General features: G+C 48.9%; 1 long non-coding RNA gene across 1 annotated transcript; it reads left to right on the plus strand.

The window, feature by feature from the left end:
* Positions 1 to 692: 692 nt before the first annotated feature.
* On the plus strand, positions 693 to 8219 carry LOC115099127. Its single transcript, XR_003858688.1, has 2 exons — positions 693 to 1193; positions 7064 to 8219. It is a non-coding gene; the product is annotated as an uncharacterized LOC115099127 (long non-coding RNA).
* Positions 8220 to 15269: the final 7050 nt, after the last annotated feature.

The following is a 15269-nucleotide window of genomic DNA, read 5'->3' on the forward strand; positions in this document are numbered from 1 at the left end:
TCCCGGGGGCGCCGGGTGCAGAGCACGCTCGCCCCCGCTCCCAGTGACGCCCGGCGCTCCTGGGGGCGCCGGGTGGAGAGCACGCTCGCCCCCGCTCCCAGTGACGCCCGGCGCCCCCAGGAGTGCCGGGCGTCACTGGGAGCGGGTGCAGAGCACGCTCGCCCCCGCTCCCAGTGACGCCCGGCGCTCCCGGGGGCGCCGGGTGCAGAGCACGCTCGCCCCCGCTCCCAGTGACGCCCGCGCTCCTGGGGGCGCCGGGTGCAGAGCACGCTCGCCCCCGCTCCCAGTGACGCCCGGCGCCCCCAGGAGTGCCGGGCGTCACTGGGAGCGGGTGCAGAGCACGCTCGCCCCCGCTCCCAGTGACGCCCGGCGCTCCCGGGGGCGCCGGGTGCAGAGCACGCTCGCCCCCGCTCCCAGTGACGCCCGGCGCTCCTGGGGGCGCCGGGTGGGGATGAGCAACGGGCTGAATATAGGGAGGAGGGTGGGGGCGCACCTCAGGCTCACAAATGTTTCAGACCTTTTTGGGAGGGGAGGGCGAGGGGGAATCGGGAGGCTGGGACTCTGTGCCTGACACTTTTATCTTTTGAATATACTTTGAAAATCGCAGTTTTCCAGGCAGGTTTGGACCTGCTCTGAAGACGAAGAGCCCTAATACTCGGTGCTACCCGGATAAGTTTAAGTCCAATGAGCGGGGAAGCTCATTTAAATCCCCAGCTATGTCCCGAGTTTGCCAGACAAATCGTTTTGAATATTGAACTCGATATAAAGATTTTTCTAAACTGGGGCATGAGCGTTACCTGGCCCAGCTTGGACCTCATAATAAGTTTGTTTCTCTGTCGTTCTGTACATTTTAAATGCCGTTCTCTCTTTCCTAACCAGCTCGCTCTTGGGCTGTGAGCACCTTTCAGGGTGGTTTTTGAAAGCTCTCCTCTCTTTGGACTGCCAAACCCAGCCAAAAGTGCATGATTTGAACCCAGAGCAAATACAAATGTCCTTTATCGTCGCTGCTTGTCGGCATTCGTCTGACCTGCTGAGTGCACGTTGCTAGACTTCCTTGACCACCTTTTGACTCTTCTTTCTTTCCTTTGCTTCCCAGCTGCCTTACCTCACAGTCAGAGGAACTCGACACCATCTAAAGAGCTTGGAGCTACCCCACCCAGCAGCCCCCACCACATCCTTGCCTGGCAGACGGGGTGAGTTACAAGGCGCTTGTCGAAATAGTAAATGGCACCAAACAAGTTGGAGGCGAGACCTTTTCATTGGCTTAACGTAATACGTCTGTGGCTGAGCTTTTGAGAGCTCAGCTCCCTGCATCAGGCTTGTGTTCACCTTTCTATGTACATATACAGGGTGACTAACCTGGCACGCACGCCACTTTTATTAAAGGTGAATTCTTATTATGGTGCATCGGCTCGAAAAGCACATAGTGCATTGCACACAGGCAAGGGTGCAGAAAAATGGTTTGTTTAGCACCTTTAATGTAAGTATCCTAGGAAGCTGGTCAGCTGTGCCAGTTAGAATTATAGCCAATGTTGCTATGGCCCTGGCTATCAACTCAAATGATGTCGGTGAATAGCAATGCCCAACCCCTGATGAGATCATGAAGACGCGGGTCATGCTTTATCTGTACTTGGTGTTTGAATGCCGGAATCGCTCAGTCTGTGGCCTGGTGCCTTACGGTGCACCCGGGCTGGGGTCTAATCCTCACAACCCAGCATGGCTGACTTCAGCTTGGAAGTCCCACCATGGATGCCATGGGATGCTTGCAACGTGAGCGCAGCTTGGGCTGGTCATCTTGCTTGTGGTGGGTTGATCTACACTTGGCTGCTGATGGAGACGGAGTCCTCTCTGTTTTAAGTGTATTAACGCTTGTAGTTTTAGTCCTCTTCCTCTGTGTTTGGTGAGCCACACGGGATCATGGCTCTGAAGCATTTGTTATGGCTACACCTACAAAGTTTAGATTGCCAGAAAGAAATTGGATAAAGAACGGAAATAGTTGATAGAAATGGAGAAACGTGATGGCAGAAAAAGACCCCACAGCCTATCTAGTTTGCCAAGCCCCACCAAGTGCGCAGTCCTACAATTCCTACCATGCGCTTAGAGATCCTCTGGGTTTATCCCATGTTGAATTCAGATACTGTTTATCCCATGTTGAATTCAGATACTGACCCTGTCTCCACCACCTCCGAATGCATCCACTAACCTCTCTGTAAAGACAGAATTCCTTAAATTCCCAAATCTACCTCTTTCATCCTCATTCTATGATCCCTCGTTCCCTGTGCGTACCCGGATCTTTCCAGACTCCTGGGTTTTTCCTCCCCTCCAGCAGATGGAGACAGAGAGGTTTTGACTGACTCTGTCCTATGCCCCGAGGTGCCTCCTACAGTCCCTCAGTATTTCTCTGTCTCCAGCAGATGGTGGAGGTGCAAAACCCTTCAGTCTTAAACAATTTAAAAAATAAAAAAAAAAGGTTTAGGTTTTTACTCAGTTCCATCTGTGGGAATAGTTTAAAAAAATAGAGAGAACTTAGCAGAAATTTCTTTGAGCTCAAGAGCCTCCCAGGGGGTTGGCAGGTTCTGAGAGGACCATTCCAGAGCCTCCTTTCCGTTGAAAAAGGCTTCACCTCCCGTGCATGGAGACCTTTGAGATATTTGACTGTCTCTATTATATTTCCCCTATCCCGCCTTGCCTCTAGGGTCTGTATGTTTAGATCTTTAAGTCCTTCCCCATATGCTTTAGAAGGAAGACCGCTGACCATTTCAGCAGCCTCCCTCTGGACAGACTCCTTCCTGTTTCTATCCCTTAGATACTGTGCCCAGTTCTGGAGACCCCACCTTCAAAGTGAGGTCTCACCAGGGACCTTCACAGGGGCAGTGTCACCTCCCTTTTACCAATGACCATTCCTCTCCCTATGCAGCCGAGCAGCTTTCTGGCTTTGCCGTTACCTTATGTAGAAATGACGGCAGAAAAAGACCAATCGGCCCATCCAGTCTGCCCAGCAAGCTCCCACACTTCTCTGTTTCACCGACCAGCAAGTTCAGGGCCCTTGTTGGTAACTTGTTTTATTCAAACTTCCACCTGTTTTGGCCACCTTGAGGTCATTGGCTATAATCACCCCCGGATTCTGCTCTTGTTAACCTGCATTTTTTTCCTCAATCTATACCTTTCTTTTCCCTTACTTATCCCCCTTTTCCCACCCTTCCTACCTTCTACCCCTTACCCCCTACCCCCCTGCCTACCCTTCTTTCAAACCTACACTCCTCGTTTTCCTTTAACATTATTTTATTTTGTTGTATTTTGCTTTTGGTTTTTCTGTTTGTTGCTTCTCGTTTTAGTAACATCCTATTGTTTCAATGTCATACTGTTATATTGTTATACTGTATTTCCCAATTGAGTTCTATGTAAACCGGCATGATGTGTTTCACGAATGTCGGTAAATAAAAGTTAATAAATAAATAAATAAATAAATTAGATCTTAGCTGCTGGATTCTAGACCCATTCCTCCTGTTTTCCACCCCTTCCTGGCTGTCTGTCCCAGTCCCTGCGGCACACCTAAGCAGTCAGGCTGCCAGGATATCTGCAGTGAACGTCCAGGAGAGAGATTTGCATGCAACGTGGATATCCTGTTTGAGTTTGTATTTTGAGGGCCATTTTGACCAAGGATTTTATTTCAGAAAGAGAAAAGAATTCACAGAAAAAAAAACTGTGCGAGTGAAAGCTTTCTGCACGAAGAAAGTGCTGCTGGAGCTTCGTTTGAAAATGCAAAATGTTAAGAACTGGGCAAACAGTGGGGTCAGTTTGGTGGCAAGCGCAGCTCCCTTTGCTGTGGAGGATGCGGGTTTGATTCCCTCAGGCTGGCCAGGACTGGGGCTGCAGAGATGGTGGTGCTCGCCAGCCCCCGGGGAGAGGGGAGCCGCGGCTATTACTCGGCCGTCTTCGGGCCTTCACTAGCCAGGCTGTAGCCATGATTTATTGGCAGCAGCTAAGGACGGTGGCTGTGGCGAGATGGGGACGTCATCGGAGTCGCGGGACCGGAGGCAGAAGGCCTGGTGGATGTTCCTCTCACAGTCTTTTTCTGTAACGTTTCTCGCGTTCCAGGATTACAAAACTCTGCAAACTGAGCTGCAGGCTGTGTGTGTGTATTTTTTTTTTTTTCTCCTCCTTTGGCCCGAAATTGAAGTGGGCCTTGCGTTGATTCTCAGAGCCCTCATTGTCTGCACCTGATCCCCTTCCCCTTCCAAAGAGCTCAAAGCCAACCAGATATTTGCTGAAGATGAAATTTAGTAAGAAGCTTGACCAGTTTTGAGAATACAAATATTAATTTAAAACAGTTCTCTCCTCTGCCCTCAGAACTGCTTTTTGTAGAGTGAAACTGTGCGTGGATGTCCGTGTGTCCTTGTTTAGATACGTGTTTGTGCATGCATACATGTATGTAAATGTGTGTGTACACACCTGGCTAGAGTGAAGCCCACAGGTCAGCAGATCAGGGACACCACAGCAACGGACAAAGTAATCACTGAGGCTAACATTGATTTCTTTTACCCGCCCACGGGCGTGTGGCCCTCCCTTCCAGTTTGCAAGGGGGGGGGGGTGTTCTCTCCCCACGGAGAAGGAAGTGCTGTACTGCATGGAGATCCATCCGCCACCGAAGGCACTCCTTATTAGAAAAGTAGCTCCTCCAGCTACGTTTTGGCTGATCTTGCCAGAAAGATTTTCCATTCCATTGCAGAGTCAGGAAATGATGTTTTTTTTGGGGGGGGGGGGGGGGGGTTTAATGTTTGGCTGATCTCCGTTCCTGTCTCATCTTCCTTCATGGATCTCTGGCCACCCTCCCTTCTTATTATGTTCCTGCACCAAAGGTCTCTGCACCCATGCTTCATGGGCCTAAAGGGAGTTAATCAAAGCACAGGCCTACGATAATCACATGTCCAAGGAGTAAGGTTTACTCACACTCTCACTCACACACTCTCACACTCTCACTCACACACTCTCACACACTCTACATTCAGGCTTGTGATTAGTAATGTTACAAAACCACCAAAGGTTAAATTTACAAACTAGGACACACGGGTTTACTGACAGTTTATTTTCAAGCAAAAGTCAAATGCCTTTGTGACCGTTTGCATGCGATGTGTGTTGTGTCACTAACCCCTATGTCTTGAGAGAGGACTGAATCTGTCTTCCTCTTAACAACGGCCTCATGACGTCCTCTCTTTAACATTGTCTTTGCTCTTCCTTCCTTTGCTTTCCGATGTTCAGAGAAGCAACAGAAAACTCACCCAATATGGATGAGTCTGAGTCTGCAACTCACCAAAGTACTGATGACTAGAGGTATAGTAAGGGGGATGGGGAAGCCCGCTCTTTGTCTGTATGGAGATCCGGTGATGTGTTTGGGGGCGGGGGGGGGCTCCCCCAGGGGCGACGGCAGCCCAATTTAAGTGAGTTGAGCAGAGCCATGACTAGAACTCATTAGCACATCACTGGATTAGATAATGTACAACGCTCATCACCCATGCGTGAAAGCAGAGTTCCCTGTGACAGCAGAAATGGTTTGCAGGTCTTGGGAGCCTCCTTATTTCCACACACCTGGACTCAGGTGTGCTGTGGGCGGGAGCTTCCATGGTCTTGGTCCCGCCCATTGCAGTAACAGTCCAGGACCAGGGTTCATGGGACCACAGTGCCTTTTGAACCCAGTACATGTGCATCCTGAATCTGGCTATTAGGTGTCGCGTTTGAGCGATGGCAAGGCCACGTTCCCCAACTGGGGCTGTGAACTCTACCTCCGCAGCATCCCCACAGCATGGGCAGACTCAGGTCGGCCCTGCTTCTTCCTTACTCTGCAAGAAACTGTAGATTTTGAGACTAATTTTGCACGTTTCAGTTGGAGCATGCTTGTTAGAAGTTTAAGCCCTGCTTTGATGGGGTTTCCTCTGTGGACCCAAGATGAAGTTACTTTTTATAGAAACGGCTCTTCTTCAGAAGTGCCGTGTTTAGTGAAGAATCCCCTAGCACAGAATGCAAGCATGCTTGAGATACGTACAAGGAGGGGATGATAAGGGCAAGAGAAGATGATCGAGTTCAAGAGACTCTGCAGAGCCAACAAGGCAGATTGGGTGGGCTGAGAGGCTTCTTATCTACCAACACCTTCCATGTTATCTTGGTTCAACAAAAGATGAGGCACTGAGCGAACGGCAGAAAGAAGAGTAGAACCAGGTCCCATAACAGCCCATGCCCAGGCACATATTGAGGCTCTTCGTGGCCTGGAGTCTTATAATATGAAAAAAAGATTTGTGGGTGTCCCTATCCCTCTTCAGAAAGCAGGGCGCCTTGCAGATGGTGAGTCAGCCAACACGTTCTAGGTGAGACCAACGTTCGAGAGTTCGGCCCCCTTCATCAGGTCTCACCTGCAGCCTTTTTGGTTGACCCTAATTTCTGTATATTCAAGGGGACTTAACGCAGCAACCACAATACTTTACCCTGGTTGTGAGAGAAATCCTTTGTCGGGTCCAACGTAAGAATAACGCAAAGGTGATGATGATGATGTACCTGAGTCTTCGAGGCCACGCACGGGGTCTCCTCTTCGGGTGTGACCTTCAGAGGCAAACCAGTCTGGTCCCAAAGCTTAGGCTGCACATCTTTTGCTATTTTTTTTACGTTGCTGTTGAAGCCAAGAATCCAGACCCTGGTTGGTAAACACCTGCTGAGCAGAGCAGGGTATTTTAATGAAAGTATCGCTTCACAGGTGTGCCCTTGATTTTTCTGTCCTTAAAAATGGGGGAAAAAGTACATTTGTCATTGTGTTATGCCAAGGTTACTTTCAGAAGTGCCTGCAACATACCTTCAGTTCTCTTCGCTTTCTGTGGTACAAGCTGTTCACGCTAAGCTTTTTCCGGTAGTGGCCGACTTGGTCTTTAAGGATTGTGGCACCTCACTTCCACATTCCCGCGAAGCCAGTGGGGTGGAGGGCCAACCCTTCCTCTGTTTCACTCCGGGGCGTAGGTGAGGGATTAAAGACCTGCTGGGCTGTCTTGTTCAAACTGACCCTCTCTCCTGTCTCTTCCAGGAAATATGACAGCTGTTACCTGGATTCTCCTCTCTATCCAGATCTAGCAGATGTCCAGTGGTATGGGCAGGAGAAAAACAAGCCTGGGACTCTAGTGTGAACCCCTGACCTCAGCCTGATCACGTCAATGCCATTCGGAGATCACCTCACAGCCTCTCATTCGCCTTTACCCCCAAAAGCGGTCGCCCTCACACGCCGGCTTCAGATGCAGGTTCCTTCACTTTGAGACGCAGCAGAGATTTTTCCTGGACCCCGGTGTCCGCGCCTACAACCAAGAAAGGGGGGCGTGGCCAGACGTGGGGAAAGTACTGAGAACTCTCCCGGCCTGGTCGACGAGGGAAAGGAGCGGGCAGGATGGAAACGGCCCCCGTTCCGTAGATCCCTGGCGTGTGAAAATGTGAAAGTCCCACCGACCCGAGCAGCAGAGGCGGCTGTCGTGGTCTTCGTTCCTGGCTTTGGGGAGGGGTTCTAGAGGGGGGGGGGGACCTGCGTGTAAAACAATACAAAGCTGTCATTTCGGAGCTATGCCAGATGATCACAATCAATTTTATGCTACCAAAGATCTAAAAACGAACCAGCCAGGAAGGTAGGAGTTCCTGCAGCTGCTTGCTGAAAAGACATCTCTTCTGAACTGTGCGTTTCCAGCCACAACAGCCTCTGGCCCGGTGCTGCTGATCTGTTTTATTTCTTTACTTAAAGCTCATGAAACTGATGCCGTGTGCTGGTTTGAGAAGCGCGGGGACCTCTGGCTGACGAGAGCAGGTACAAACACTGGCATCTCCGGGGCTGATGACAAGCAAAGCACCAAGATCTCTTGACTGTTTTGATTTTATTTTATTTTTTTTTTTTTTGTGGCCAGTTAACAATGAAAAATGCCAAAAGCCGTCCTCTTAATGGAACCCACCAGTACTAGATGTCCTATTTATTCGCCAAGCGGTTTACATGAAATCAGAGGAAAGCACATTGATCTGTACAAACTGTCACAAGATCACACTTTATAGCACTTGTGTAGCAAAAGGGGCTTCTCTCGGCACAGCAAGGGACCCGACCTGCACTGTTAACAAAGCAGAAAAAAAAAACCCCCACACACACAGACTGCCAAGGTGTGCGTCTGCTAACCAGCGCTGCAAGATGGAGCAATCAGCACCACAAAACAAGATGGAGTCACGAAGGCTGCGGCGGCGGCGAGCTTTCAGCGAGGTCATCAACAAGCCCGGAACGCCCTCGGACTTTAAAAGGCCCCAAATCCTTTCCCTGTGCCCAGGGTCCGCTTTGCTCTCTCCAGGGTATTTTTTGTGTTGCTACAGGCAGAGGGTGGAAAGGCCTCCGGGGATGGGTGGGGGAGAGGAGGGGGATTACCGTGTGAAGAGGAGACGAGACAAAGCGATGTGTGTGTGGTCCAAGAATACCGGGAGAGTGAGAACTCTTGTTACGTGACATTGCATTTAGAATAACAAGCAACGAAAAAAAAACCTTCATTCTACCAAATCTCGATGACAGATGTTAATCTGAAATTTTTTTTATTTTTTTTGGTTTTGTTTTGCTGCATCCAATTCATTGGAGTACGAACTGGAGGCAGATGAAAAGGTTTTCGAGCAGCTCGCGTCATTATGCAGTAAAAGCGTGTGTCGGCTAGGATGGTAGGAAAGACAAATTAAGTAGAACAGGTTTTACTGTTTTTAACTGAATTCAGTTACACGCAAATACAGCGAGCAATGTTAATCACGCGCGATTAACTTGTCTTGGCACGGTGCTGAGGTGTAACGAGGCCCTCGTAAAGGAGCACTTGAGAACCATGATTTCTTTTATTTTACAGCCGCATCCCCGAGTAATTAAAGGGCCTATCGTGGTCTTAGGATGGAGGGAACAAGTGCCCTTGGGCCGAGCAATGGGTGGGCGTTAAGTCTACGCCACAATAAGTTGAGAGGCAGGGTCTAAATAAACCAGAAAAAAAAAATATTTTATGCAGATGAGTGTTGAACATGCTGTTAATACAATTCTAATTTGTTTTCATTCTGCATTAACTTTTTTTAATTTTGGAAACTAGCAGGTGCTATCAAAAGACCAGTTACTGCTTAGTTAACTAGGTGTAAAGTTTTACATATATTAATGTCAATAGTTTTATTACCAGTTGTGAAAAATGGAATCTAGTTTGAAATTTAAGAGAGAAAAATCAATAAATAAAAGGAAAAGTTACAGAGGTTGCTCCTGAAACGAATGGACTGTAACGCATGTGCGATGCTTTTCCTGGATTCTGTTCAACTGTAATCGATGACGAACAAGAATATCTGTATGTTTTAGAAAGAGGGGCAGGATTTTTTAAAAGAATTCTGCTGTTAATTTATTCTTTTTGTATTAAGAATTTGTATAGTACCTTTACATTTTGCAAAACACTGTTGTCAACACTTCCTTATTAAAGCATTTTCAAAATGAAATGCCTTGAAGGTTCTCCAGGAAAAGCCTGACTGCATTCTCATGACCCTGTCAGTGGAAGGGCTTTTCCCCCCTCCTTCCTTCCTTTACTAGCATTTTTATGCTGAAAGGAGCTGGTAGATTGTCAGCGCTAGACACCAAAGTTTCCCTTTGTCTGCAGTGCATTATAGATTGCCCCAGCCATGCTGCAGGAGGCTAATTTAGTTTGCAGATTGGTCCTCTTTCTCTGCTGTGGGGGCACCTGTTCACTGTAAACTGGACCATGCACACCAGCTTACCTGCCATGGCCTGCCAGAGGGTAATGATTTCAGTGCACTGCTGTCCTGTACTGCTAGGCTGGCCAGCTGTCTCCATTATTTCAGGACAGGCTGCACCAGGCCAGGCGTTACACTAATGCATGCATGGCTGTGTAGTTTTCCCAAAGAAAAGTATGTGCTGCGATTAAAATCAGGACTGGATCGGGCTGTATTGAAAACCAGAGCAAGCTAGCCCCCCATTTTACTGGGTATGAATAGGTAAATACGTTTTGGGTTATATTTATTTTATGGGAGGATCCAGTTTCTGTTGGTCTCCATCTTATCAGTGCACATGAGGTCCTCGAGGGCTACAACCCAGTCTGGTTTCCAGGATATCCCTAAAGAATATGCATGAGAGAGATTTGCATGCACTCTGCCTCTGTTGTGTGCAAATCTGTCATGCATATTCATTAGGATATCCTAAAACCTCGACAGGTTTGTGGCCCTCGAGGACTGGAATTGCCCACCCCCTGCTTTACTGGATCCTTCCTAGGAATTAGAAACAGGTCACAAGATCACGAGCTCCATTCCCCCTCTGTTTACCAGCAGGTGTGGTTTGAAACCTATTCATATTCCAACTTTGCCAAATTACAATTCTTCGTGCACCATTTGGGGATAATGCAGGTGGCCTTTTGGTTCGTGCTGCAAGGTTTTGTGTATTTGACCCATGTTTTTCTGAGCAGAGGTAGTAGAGGCTGTGAAATTAGTGACCGCTCCTTAATCCCTCTTCCCACCAGATGCCAAATCACGTTGAAAAGCCCGGTGCTGCAACCGGTGCTGGAAACTCTTAAGGGGAAGAGGGCTGAGGCCTTTGAAATTAACATTGTTGTAATTAAATAGGAGCTGCCAGGAAATCCTTCTAGGAAAGAAAGATGAAGTGCACTGTAATCGTTGCTCACAGCTGGACAACATTCAGAACTTCAGAAGCTCTCATTTTAAGTTGCCTGCTCTTAAAATACGAGACGTCTGTGGGGGGGCGGGGGAGAGGACTTGCTCGTCGTAGGGAAAAGATCGTACTCGGGAGGCAGCCTGTGTTTCACTAATCGTTTAATAAGTGGGTAATTGTCTTAAAGTAGGAATTCTCTGCATCGTTATAATGTAACCAAAGTGGTTTCCAAAACGATGATCCTAGTTGCCAGCATCGCATAAAACATTCTGAAACCGCACATCCGCAAGCCCCGTACCACACGAGCCAGCTCCCCGCCGCGGCCGAGGGCTGCCGCCATCTTTTCTCGGAAATGCTCAATCATAACCAGCAGCAGAGCGTGATGAGAACAAGGCGGTGGATGGGCATTTATTGGGCACTGAGTAGCATCAGTGAGGACTGCTCTGCATCCCTTCTTCCGTGCAAGAGGCCATGGATTGCAGTACAAAGCATGGTGCTAGGACCTAATTGAAAAGTAGGAATTGGTTTTCCTGTACAGAGGTTTTCTTTTTTTTTTTCTTGCTAAATGCAAACCCACCAGAAGTAGTCATCTCATGTACTGTATAGGTCACAGCAGCTGAGACTGCGTAATTCACTTAGCCCACCTGGGTTGGGTTGCCCACTGGTCAGGTAGCTCTCCGTGATTGCCACCACAGTCTGTTGGTGCACTGTTTTAGGCTGCCTAATATGATAACTCAGTAAGTACCCTACAGCTAAAGGAGCACACTGGGGTGCAGAGTTCAAGGCAGCTGGGCCCAGGTCAGCCTGCCTGAGCAGCAGTGTGGTCAGTCCATGGTGGGGGGGATCGAGGGCTGCCTGGCATCACTGGTGCTGCTGACCCACAGTGCACAGCTTGGACTCTATCTGCCTTTTGGCTACTTGTGAGCTGGATCGGCCACTGTTTGAGACGAGATCCTGGGCTTGATGGACCCTTGGTCTGACCCAGTGTGGCCTGTTCTTATGTTACATTTACCTGCACCTTTTACCCCCATAAAATGTAGGTGGAGAGAAACGGCAAGGGGCATCGTTTTGAAGGGGAAATGTATGTCCAGAAAAGAGCAGGTGCAACGCTGAAAGTTGCCTAGAGGAGAAAAAACTTCTGCATGAGGGAGAAGAGCGCGCCCCCATTCCCGTTAAGAACTATCACGCGGTCCACAGCCTTCGCCACGGCCTGCAGCAGTTAGGGAATGAATCAGAAAAGGCGGGGCTGGAACTGTGTGGCCAAAATCTGTAACCCACCCCATCTCCCCGCTCCTTCCAGAAGAGTCATAGCCCATTCCTGATGCACATTCACCCATGGCTCCCTGATAGCAACAACGGCGAGGTCCACCTCCACCAGCGGGGCTAGCGGATTGGAAATTTTACTGCCTAGACTGAGTATTTGTGCAAATAGTCCTTCAACTACTTCTTTTCTCCATAGCACCAGGCTGCATCTTATCAAACCTCCGCCCCTGCTTTATCCTCAGCCTCACATTTCTGGTTTTCCATGGGAGTTTACATTTTTCCTTAGGGGGGGGTGAGCACTTCCATTCACCCCTGCTCTCCCGTTGGTTGAAACAACCATCAATGGAGAAACTGAAGTTCCCTGTACGTACCCGGATCAGTCCAGACCACTGGGTTGTGTCTCCCTTCCAGCAGATGGAGTCAGAGAAAAAACTGAAAAGGGGGCCCATCCTTACGCCAGGTTTTCAGTCATGCACTGAAGAAAGCAACCCGCAGCTTACGCTTCCAGTGCTTGTCTTACCAGGAGTCAAAAACAGATTGTAAATACTAAAGAGGAAGTGCCGGGAGCTGGTGCGATGTTCTCTCACTCCCAGCCTGGTTTCGGGGGGGATTAGGACACTGGCCCACACCGTTCTGTTTTGCTGTTCTCTTTCAGTGCTACTTATCCAGATAGGCAAGTAGAAAGTTATCCGGCCACACAACTTAAAAACCTAGCCAGCTATAGTCAAACACAATGGGTCAGGTTTTTCAATTATCCGGCTACATGTAACCGCATAACTTTAAGCAGGAATAGTCAGCAGGCTATTTATCCCCCTGAATATATGGGACAAGTTAACCCAGGTGTCCTGGCCTGATCCTGGTACGTACAGGGAAACAGGCCTGGATAAAGAGTAGCATCTTCCAGGTACTCCTGCTCGATGGCTGGCAGCTGGAATATATCCCTTTTAGAGTGGGCAGGAATAGCTGGGCCCGCTAGTCGTCTTCTGTCACTAGGTGAGCCTTAACATGATATCGTTGGCATTTGAGGTGCTTGGAAACTAAGATGGCTCCATTTCATTCTTGTATAAATTGTAATTCTTTGCTTAGTCAAGACCTCAGAAAATAGGGGTAGATTTTATAAATTTACACACGCGCAAACAAAAGTACGCTGGATTTTATAAGATACGCGCGTAGCTTATAAAATCCGGGGTCTGCATGCGCAAGGGGGATGCACATTTGTGCAACCGGCACACGCCGAGCCCAGCGCGCGCTGCCTGTTCCCTCGAGGCCGCTCCGAAATCGGAGCGGCCTCGAGGGAACTTTCCTTCCACTTCCCCTCACCTTCCCCTCCCTAACCGACCCCACCCCACCTTTGTTGGCAGATTTACGCCTGCCAAAAGCAGGCGTAAATCTGCATGCACCAGCGGGCTGCTGGCGCGCCATCACGCAACCCAGGGGCTGGTCCGGAGGCTTTTATTTGATCACAATGGCTTCCAGGGGTATTGTCTGCAGCCCAGAAAGCTCAATTGCAATTATTTCTCATTAAATTACAGTGGCACAGTCTATGCCTCAATTAAATATACGAGTACCGTGCAAGAGGATGAAACATTTAAAGAAAAATATTTGGGCAACGTGCCCAAGTGAAAAGGAAATGAAGAATGCATTGGGTAGGCAACTTGCCCTAAGCATGAACAGCAGTTGATTGGGTCATGCCCCATCTCTTGGCGACGGTATGGAAGGGACGCACACTTTCCCACGTTACCTTATTAGTGAAAGATAGAAAGGTAATGCAGTATTTACGTGGAAAATGGGGGCAGATAAGGACGCCCTTGGCCCACCCTGTCTATCCCTTTCTGCCTGCTTACTGAACTGTCGCAGCTCTTACGGTTCGGTCTTCTCTCTCCCTTCACATGTCCGTCCCATGCATGCATGACATCTGCCCCAGTCTGGGCTCCTACATCTCCCCTGCAAGCCTGCTGCAGGTGTCCTTTCTTTCATTGAACTTACAGGGCGCACGAGAAGGAGGGATTAGGTGCAAATCCTCACTCTGCCATTGCCTCTACGAGCAAGTTAACCCTTAATTATCTTTTTTTTAAGCCCCCATTTTCACCCAACAATTTACCCCGTTGACACAGGATCCCTTGCAGGACAAGGACTGGAAAGCCATCTCCAAGAAAGACCCTTAGTTCCACTCCTCCACCAGCAGGGGTCACTGCAACAGCAATAACTGCCTGGAGCTTGTGACCCCTGCGGTGCTCGGAGCTCTTTTGGCTCCATCAAACAGGCAACTGTCGTAAACTTTATTTTCCTGCACCACACAGCACAGTACAGTCAAGCCCAGGGTCAATCCAGAAAATATATTCAAAGGATCAAAGTTTATATTTAGGAGAACTAATGTTAAAAAAAACACACATGCACATCAATAACCCTGTAACTTTAGCACCGTAAAATAAAAATAATTTGTAAGGTTGAGTAGACTTCTTCAGTCTGTCATTGGTGCTATGTCCACATCCTCACTGTTTTAATGGCAGTTGCAGTCTCTGGGAGGGAGGGCGTCCCAGTCTCTGCTCAACAGTGATATCTACTGGTCAGGCTGGGGGTCTGCATCACCACAGTCTGGAAGAAGCCTCAGGCTCATGGGCGAAGGGAGTTCCACCCCTCAGGGACTTCTGAATGAAAGTCCACGGCCCCGTAGCTCAAGAGAGGTCGGCTCTAATGGAGGTGGAAGCCCACGGAAGCAGAAAGAAACTATTAGACTGAAAACGGACCTCCACAGACTATAAAAGTCAACATCAACCCATTATTCAGCAACTGTAACTGTGAGAGGCCTTCATCTGTGATAAAAACCAGAGCGACACTCCAGGGACCCAGGCTGGCTCTCCCACCAGCTGCAAACTCTTACAGAACGAGGCCGTGAGAAAGTATTTTCTGCTTCTTCTGTTTCCGTGCAGTGCTTTTCCATGCATGCTGATGGAACGGAGCGGTTTTGACATGCGATACAGAGGACAAGATGGACTTTAGCTGTGATGGCAGGGTGGAAGGGGAGACACTCCCAGAATCAAGTCTTTACACGCAATCACTGGCCGTCCCGGTGTATTTACACTAGAATACTGCTCCCACATCTACCAGTCATAGCAAGATGCCTGTCAGAGTTTTACCTCAAGCCCTCACGTTTGCTCGCATTGCTGTTTAAAGAGCAACTTCAGCTGGAGGTCCGCACACATCCACCTTTAGGTGAGACACAACTATGTACAGAGGTGCCTATCAGGCCCTGTATCCTGTTTCCAACACTGGCCAAGCCAGGTCACAAGTACCCGACAGGATCCCAAGGCATAGAGAGATTCCAAGC

The sequence above is a fragment of the Rhinatrema bivittatum genome, chromosome 9 (genome assembly GCF_901001135.1).
Source record: "Rhinatrema bivittatum chromosome 9, aRhiBiv1.1, whole genome shotgun sequence".
In the NCBI taxonomy this organism is placed as follows: Eukaryota; Metazoa; Chordata; class Amphibia; order Gymnophiona; family Rhinatrematidae; genus Rhinatrema; species Rhinatrema bivittatum.